This window comes from Somniosus microcephalus, unplaced genomic scaffold, assembly GCF_052327205.1.
Source record: "Somniosus microcephalus isolate GS21.2 unplaced genomic scaffold, FLI_Smic_1.0 unresolved_chr4, whole genome shotgun sequence".
NCBI lineage: Eukaryota > Metazoa > Chordata > Chondrichthyes > Squaliformes > Somniosidae > Somniosus > Somniosus microcephalus.
In genome coordinates, this window is record NW_028225182.1 from 4,337,191 (window position 1) to 4,344,183 (window position 6,993).

The 6,993-nt window shown below is 45.9% G+C and overlaps 1 non-coding gene across 1 annotated transcript; it reads right to left on the minus strand.

Moving 5' to 3' along the window:
* Positions 1-271: 271 nt before the first annotated feature.
* Positions 272-343, minus strand: trnaq-uug (transfer RNA glutamine (anticodon UUG)). The gene has a single exon. It is a non-coding gene; the product is annotated as a tRNA-Gln (tRNA).
* Positions 344-6,993: the final 6,650 nt, after the last annotated feature.

The window sequence follows — 6,993 nt, forward strand, 5'->3', positions numbered from 1 at the left end:
CAGTCTCAGTGGCCAGGGATTGGGATGAAGTCGGTGGCTCGGGAACGGAGTATGTGGCGGGGACCAGCACCGCAATGGCGATACATCACTGCCCTCTCAAGGCTACTTGCAAATCCCGTCCAGCAGCAATATTGAAAGGACTGGACAATTTTAACTTCACCATTACATTTTTGCCCGGCCTTTTCTCATTCAGACCTTCAGCTTCGACACTTTCCCGCTGCTGAGCAGCCAATCACAATTACTTTCACGACAGCTGGGACAAGAGGGAACCAAGTTCCACCGAGATTTGAACTCGGATCGCTGGATTCAAAGTCCAGAGTGCTCACCATTACACCATGGAACCCTGATACACTAGCTCGAAGCCAATTCGCTTTTTTCCGACTCACCTGCCATTCACAGCTGCTGAGTATTTTCAGCAAATTCTGTTTTTATTTCAAACTTACATCATCCGCAGCATTTTGTCTTGTGTTGGAAAAGCAAACGGGATCCTGGGCTTTATAAACAGAGGCATAGAGGGCAAAAGGAAGGAAGTTATACCAAACCTTTGGAGTATTGTGTGTAATTCGGGCACTGCGCTTTAGGACGGATGCGGGACTTCAGTTCCGTGGAGTAGTGGAGAAGAAGAGGTTGTTCTCCTCAGAGCAGAGAAGATAAGGGGAGATTTTGTCGACGTGTTCAATATCATGAAGGGTTTTAATAAAGTAAACAAGGAGAACATTTTCCAGCGGCAGAAGTGTTGCTAACCAGAAAACACATATTAAAGTGATTGGATAAAGTATCAGTAATAAGGTTCTCTCGGGCTTTTGTTGGCCGATTTACTGGTAAAGCTGGGAATTGAGGGGAAACTGGTTCATGGTTTGTAACACAAGCAGTGCGCGGGGTCAGACCGGCCCGGCTAGCTCAGTCGGTAGAGCCTGAGACTCTTAATCTCAGGGGCGGTTTGTGTTTCTAATTATTGGGCTGGTTTCACAGGCGATCCCCAGCTCTAAATCCCCCGGCACCTCTCGATCAATGACTCTTTCAATAAATGTGATTCAACAACATTATCAGGAAATCTGAAGTGTTTATAAACACCGGAAGCTGACACACCAGGGAAGACCTCACAGTCTTGGACACAGATTGAAATACACTGAAGTGTTTATAAAAAGTTACAGAACACCACACGTGTGTAAAATTCCCCGTTGTTTTCTCGGCCCTGATGGGTTGTGAAGGGAGAGACGGGCCGAAGTCCCACTGAGCCGCACTGACCCCGAGCCAAGGTGAAATTAAAGTCAGTTCAATCTTTAGCAGCGAGCGGCTGGAGAGAGACAAGATTCCGGAATCAAGGAGAGATTTTCTTATTTTGTTGAGCCGCATTTACATGAAACACTCATTGACCGAGCTAGGAATCGGCTTTAAAATGAGCCCAAAAATTTAAAACACAAACTCCCCACCCTGGGGATGAAGTATCCGACACTCCACCGACTGGGCTAGCCGGACTGGTCTGTCGCAAGGACCCTGCCTGTGCTCCAGTTTCCTCTCAATTCCCCGGTTTATCAGTAAATCCACCAGCAAAAGCCCGAGGGAACCTTATTACTGATTCATTGTCCAATTACTTGAATAGAAAGCGAGCGGAGGAGAAGAATTGAGAGCCTTCAGTGTGGGACAGAAGTGATGTTGTTTGACGGAGAAGCGACACAATCTCAATCAGTGCAGAGAGAGGTGAGTCAGCGGGTCACCTTCTCCCTTAACACATCCTTCTGACTTGCGGCTGACAAACTGAGCAGAGGTTTCGGGACTGTAGCAATTATCCCGCTCGCCTTACACCCGAAATGCCCCCGATTCCGCTCCAGGGCGGGATGAATGATTTTGGATCTTGCTCCAGGTGAACCTCCAGGGGTGAGTTTCTTCCCCTGTGTAAAAGCGGCGACAATTGTCGGTTCCTCTTAAACTGAACAACGGCTGCAGCAGATTCCCGGTGTGATAAACACTGAACAGTTTTAATCAACTCCTGTTGAAAATTCTTCACAAGCAAAAGGCAAAACTCTTGTGAAAGTTTTTCCTGTCACTCAGTGACCATGTTTGGATTTCCTTCAGTCTGAAACAGAAAGTTGATTCTTCAATTAGAAGAATTGTCCATCTTTTTACAGAGTTTAATGAGTTTTGTGAAAATCAAATAATAACGTGTATTAATACAAAAGTTAATCCCGGACCTGCATTTGCAGATCGCAGTTCTCTTCTGTGATGTTCTTGCTGCAACTAATTGCGGCAGAGATTCCCGTAGTGTAGTGATTATCACGTTTTGAAAATCTTCCCCTTTAAAATTCAATTAATATAAGAAAATGGAAGATATTATGTGGTTACATTTCAATAAAGTTAAAAATCTCAAAGAACCCGTCAATTTTCTCTGTCCAATTCTGCACAGACACACACTCAGCAAAGACACCGACAGTGTCCCTCCCTCACTCCCGTTTCCTGCCCTGACGGTGCAGAAAGCCCCTCTCAAAGCTACACATTCCACTGGTTTCAGTGGATCAGCGGGAGATCTTTAAAGGATCCTGCAGCGTCGCCTTGGCTAATAACCATAGATCGTCGCCATATTTCACCCACCGCAGCAACCCCGTCCATTTCAGTCTAAGTCCCCTTTTTAACTCTTTCGCGCCAGGCAAACTGTTTGTACAAAATGACATTTTATAGACGAACACACAAAAAGACGTGTTCGCGAAAGAACGGCACCAAGTGCGGTTAGGCATCCACTTGAAATCGATTTCCTCCTGTGTTTTTCTCTGGATGTTGTCTCTCTCGGTGCTGGGCGAACAATTCATTGATGCATTTGTCCTGATGCCTTTCGCCCATCTCGTGGGGTCAGAGGCGCTCTGTCTGTCTCTTACCTGCTTGTGACCAAAGATGTGCGGGTTAGGTTGATTGGCTATGATAAACTGACCCTTAGTGTTAGGGGGATTAAATACGTGGGGTTACGGGGATAGGGTGGGGTATGTGTCGGTGACGGGGATCTCGTGGGATATGTGTCGGTGCAGGCTCGATGGGCCGAAATGGCCCCTATCTGCACTGTGGGGTTTCTGTGATTTCTGTGATTTCTGTGACCATTATCGGGAACAGTCCGCCTTTTCAACGTTCATCAGCAAACTCAGAAAGACAAATAAACAGAAAGATGTGTCTCTCAGCCCCGGTGGCAAAGGTGCAATGGATGTTAATCCAAATAAATCCCCCGTGAGATTCTGTGTGCATCGGCTTCCTTATAAAGTTTGTATTTTAAACGTGCGGGAAAAGCGTTAAATTATGAAAGTAATCCGATGGCCCGCACGGGGATCGAACCTGCGACGTTGCCGTTAATTAACACCACGCTCGTACACCAACTGAGACTAATCGGCCACAATGCTCCCGTTGGCCAGGTTCGAAGATTGTCTTTCAGGCTCGCACTGGGTGACCGAGTTACGGCACAAACAGTGAACACACCACATCGCTTAAACATTGTTCCTATATACAACTGGGCAGAGTGTAAATCGAAAGTAACAGTAAAAGAGCTCTTTAATCTAACAAACCTCATTCCAAAAATTATTATCGCAGCACCGCTGAACAGTCCCTCCCTCAGTCCCGGTATAAAAACAGCCGGCGGGACCTCGCCTGGATTCGAACCCGCAGCGAACGGTTGGAGTAGGATCCAGCGGGTCAGATATGGTTGCACTCCCATTCCTTCAGGAGACGCGTGTCCCGGAGTGGAAAATCTCTCCTGATTCACTCCTCTTACAGTGAAGGAGGAAAATATAACTAAAAATTGCCGAAACCCGGGACCTTTAGAATCTAACGCTGTCCCAACTGAGCTATTCCGGCTTCACATCAAGTTAAATATTCTGTCTTTCGGAGGATTTTCTAACCCCGGGAGGAATTGCCCCTCTCACTCATTCCTCACTTCGGGCAATGTGACCCGACCAGATCTCGGAGCTCAGGTTGTGTTAATGTAAAGCTGGAGTGTTGATAAAGATACAAAGCTGACACAGCACGGGGACCTCACCGTGTTGGACACAGCGTGAAATGCAATGACATGTTCAAATAAAGTTACAGAGCACAACACATGTGTAAAATTCCCTGTGCTTTTCCCCGCACTGGTGGGCTGTGAAGGGAGAGACGGGCCGAAGTCTCACTGAGCCGCACTGATCACGAGACAAGGTGAAATTATATCAAATTCAATCTTCAGCAGCGAGATGCTGAAGAGAGATCAGAGTCCCGAATCAAGGAGTAATGTTCGGATACAAATGTTGAATCTCATTTATATCAAACTCTCGTTGAATTCACTGCTGGGGGATTCAGAGCTGGGGATCGCCTGTGAAATCAGCTTAAAACATTGAAATGACAACTTCAGTCCCTCCGACAATGAAGGTTACATTTATTTAATTTGCACAAGTAAACAGAGACTGGACAGTTGCTATCTTGCTCTCTGTGACCTGAGGTTTTATCTCGGTAAACGCCGGCTTTAGTATATGTTGTAATCAATATTTCAGCCAGTCTCTGTAGCGCAATCGGTTAGCGCGTTCGGCTGTTAGCTGAAAAGTTGGTCGTTCCAACCCACCCAGGGACGGTGCGTTAACCTTTTCCAGGTTTTCAAAATGTATATTTTGGCTGCAAGATCATGGGATGAACTGTAGCACTGGGTACAATGTCGGTGAGTATGAGATCATCCACTGGGATCTGAGAAAGCCATTCCGTAACATTTTCTTAATGGTGACAGACTAATAGGAACATGAGGAGGCCATTCAGCCCCTCAGCCCTGTTCCGTCATTCAATTAGATCCTGGATAATCTGTATCTCAGCTGCATTGGCCCGCCTTGGTTCCATATCCAGTTTCACCACTTTGGAATGGTCTCATTTTTAGGTGCGCCTGGTGCCGCTCCTGGCCTCTCATCTCACATCTCACTGAACCAGGTTTGGTCCCCTGGCTTGAGGGTAATGGTAGAGTGAAGGATACGCCCGACGAGATTGTGGTTGAACGTAATTCTGCTGCTGCTGATGGCCCAGAATTGCACAGAGAAAATATACGTGTTTTAAGAGATTTTATTTTATTCATTGTTAACCGCAAAATTAATTAACTTTTTCATGTTTATTCATTTTTAATGGGGAATATTTTACAAAATGTTTCCGCCCCGAAGTGGTGGAACCGGAGTCACTCAAAGTTTTCCAGGGGAGACTGGATAGGCACTAGAGGGAATAAACTTGCAGGGCTACGGGGAGCCAGCGGGGAATGGGACTGACTGGGTTGCTCGACAGAGAGCCGGCACGGACTCGATGGGCCGAATGGCCTCCTTCTGTCCTGTTTTGACTCACTGATCATGAACCAAGCTGAAATGATGTCAGGTTCAATCTTCAGCAGCAGGTATGGTGCTGAGCCCCACATAGAACTGAAAATGCCCAGGCTCGATGCCCGGCCTGTGGTCTCTCAGTTCCTCACTCAGCGGGCTACTGAGCAATACAGGAAGGGCTCAGGCCTAATGAATATCTTAATGCTCAGTTTACATTATCACTGCCCAGGCACTCTCTGATTCCAGTCTTGCACACGTTGCTAAGCTTCAAATGTTGCATTTTTCTCACTGGCAATAAATTGATTGATAGCCGTGCTGTGACAATCTAGGTTTGTTAGGGAGATGTTGTGGGAAAGAAGATACATAGAAGACTATTGATAACTGTGACTGTTCTGACACTGTGAGCTGCAGTCAAATGTAGGCAACATGTAAAGTGTCCTGTTCCAAATGTTGATAGAAAGGTCTAGTAATTTCCTGATGACTTTGAAACAGCAGGCATTGTGCAGAAGGCATGGAAGTGAATTTTGTGAAATTCAGATCACTTCCACGCCAGGCAAACTTTTGGTACAAAATGACATTTTTAGGTGAGAATACAGAATACGTGTTCGCGAAACCACAGCACCAAGTGCGGGTAGGCATCCACTTGAAATCTATTTCCGTCTTTGGTTTTCTCAGAGACAGAGAGAAAAATCTTGAGTATTGTGTGCCGCTTTGGTCACCTTATCTGAGGAAGGATGTTCTTGCCATGGAGAGTGCAGCAACGATTCACCAGACTGATACCTGGGATAGCAGGGAAGTCGTATGAGAGATTGGGTTGATTAGGCTTAAATTCGCTAGAGTTAAGAAGAATGAGAGGGGATCGCATTGAAACTGATAAAATTCTAACAGGACTAGACAAACTAGATGCAGGAAGGATATTCCTGATGGCGGGGGATTCCAAAACCATGGGTCATAGACTAAGCGTAAGGGGTAAGTCAATTAGGACTGAGATGAGAAGGAATTTGTTCACCCAGAGAGTGGTGAACCTGTGGAATTCTCTGCCACACGGGGCAGTTGAGGCCCATTCATTAAATATATTCAAGAAGGAGTTGGATATATTTCTTGAGGCTAAAGGGATCAAGGGATATGGGGAGAAAGCAGGGACAGGGTACGGAATTTTGGTGATCAGCCATGATCTCATTAAATGGTGGAGAGGGTTCGAGAGGCCGAATGGCCTACTCCTGCTACTATCTTCTATGTTTCTATGAAACATACAGAGAGAAGCTGTTGGGGAATTGAATACTCACCGCTATACTGTCAAGGACGTGGTAGAGGAAGTAGTTATGCAGTGTTTGAGACAAATGCTCAAACACACACAGACACAGACATGTGTCTCTTTGTGTGTGTATGTCTCAGATATCCATCTGAGTTTCATTGATTGATGGAGGCTTGCATTACATTGGGAGGCCATTCGGCCCGACGAGCCTGTGCTGTATCTTTGAAAGAGAAGTCGTGCTTAGTCCCAAACCCCTGCGATTTGTGCGTAACCTTGTTAATCTCATTTGGTCTGTCACTCTCTCGCTCCTCCATGCCCCACACAAAAGGGAAAGGGAAACTATACTAACGAGGAAAGGTTGCAGGAAATTGTTATACATTTCTTCATATGCCAGTACATCTTTAAAAATTCATTTCGTTTTTTTTTTCTGTTCAAAAAGGAGCA